The sequence below is a fragment of the Apium graveolens genome, chromosome 6, assembly GCF_009905375.1.
Source record: "Apium graveolens cultivar Ventura chromosome 6, ASM990537v1, whole genome shotgun sequence".
Classification (NCBI taxonomy): Eukaryota; Viridiplantae; Streptophyta; class Magnoliopsida; order Apiales; family Apiaceae; genus Apium; species Apium graveolens.
The window spans coordinates 127,764,295-127,765,978 of NC_133652.1; the positions used below are offsets into that span (position 1 = coordinate 127,764,295).

The window sequence follows — 1,684 nt, forward strand, 5'->3', positions numbered from 1 at the left end:
CAACATGCACATCAGGTATTTCATCGAGATCTGTGACACTTTCAAGTTCAATGATGTGACTGAAGATGCTATCAAGCTGCGACTCTTCCCATTCTCTCTAAGGGACAAAGCTAAGTGTTGGTTACATTCTCTACCAGCAGGGTCTATCACCACTTGGGAAGATCTTGCTCCAAAGTTTCTCATTAAATTGTTCCCCATGGCGAAGACTGCTGCAATCAAGAATGCTCTTACTCAGTTTTCTCATCAAACTGGAGAATCTCTGTGTGAGGCTTGGGATCGATATAAGGAAATGCTAAGGAAGTGCCCACACCATGGCATGCCTGATTAGATGATTATTATCTGTTTCTACAATGGATTGGGTGCTACTTCTAGACCCATGCTTGATGCGGCATCAGGAGGAGCCTTGTGGGCTAAGAGCTATGATGAAGCTTATAAATTGATTAAACTGATGGCTGCTAATGAGTACCAGAATCCTTCCCAGAGACTGACTCAGGGAAAAGTAGCAGGGATTCTGGAGTTGGATGCAGCAACGGCTATAGCTGCCCAACTTAAGGCTTTGACGATGAAGGTGGACACTTTGGCTAAATATGGGGTTAATCAAATCGCTAGTGTCTCTGAGCTTTGTGTTGCTACCCATGAGACTGATCAGTGCGCAATTTCTAGTGAATCAGCTTAGTTCATGAGCAACTTTCAGCGTTCGCAGCAACCTGTGCCAGCCACTTATCATCCCAACAACCGCAATCATCCAAATTTCAGTTGGTACAACGCTCAGAATACGGTTTAACAGCCTTATCAGCAGTATCCAGCTAAGCAGTACAACCCCCTGGTTTTCAGCAACCGCAATATGCACCAAGACAACAACTTCAGCTACAATAAGCTAATGAAAAGTCTGAGCCAGAGGAGTTGAAGCTTATGTGCAAGAGTCGAGCTGTTTCTATCAAGACCTTGGAAAATCAAATTGGGCAAATTGCCAATGCCTTGCTAAATCATCAGCCCGGTACACTACCAAGTGACACTAAAGTGCCAGGAAAGAGGGAAGCTAAGGAGCAGGTAAAGGCATTCACTTTGAGGTCTGGGAAGGTTACGAATCCCGAACAAACTCAAGTGTTGACTAAAGAAGCTGGGGGTGAGAAAGAAGTAGAGCAGCATGAAGTAGAAGTAGAACCAAGCAAGACTACTATTGAGCACACTCCTTCTGAGGGTAATACAGGGGAGAAACAGATCTATCCTCCACCGCCTTTTCCTAAGCGGCTGCAGAAGAAAAAGCTGGACAAGCAATTTGAGAAGTTTCTGGAGGTGTTCAAGAAACTTCATATCAATATACCTTTCACTGAGGCTCTTGAGCAGATGCCTAGTTACGCAAAATTTATGAAAGGTATTCTGTCTCGGAAAGTGAAGCTGGATGATTTAGAGACAGTCGCTCTCACGGAAGAATGCAGTGATGTGCTGTAACAGAAGTTGCCTCCGAAGCTTAAAGATCCAGGAAGCTTCATTATTCCGTGTACTATTGGAAATGTGTCTTTTGACAGATGCTTATGTGACTTGGGAGCTAGTATCAATCTGATGCCTTTGTCAATATTCAAGCAGTTGGACTTACCTGATCCAAAACCAACTTATATGACTTTGCAGTTGGCCTACCGTTGTATTACATATCCGTGAGGTATTGTGGAGGATGTCTTGGTCA

At 44.0% G+C, this 1,684-nt stretch overlaps 1 non-coding gene across 1 annotated transcript; it reads right to left on the reverse strand.

Moving 5' to 3' along the window:
- Positions 1 to 211: 211 nt before the first annotated feature.
- LOC141670059 (small nucleolar RNA R71) lies at positions 212 to 318 on the reverse strand. Its single transcript, XR_012554308.1, has one exon. It is a non-coding gene; the product is annotated as a small nucleolar RNA R71 (small nucleolar RNA).
- Between the last annotated feature and the right edge of the window lie 1,366 nt (positions 319 to 1,684).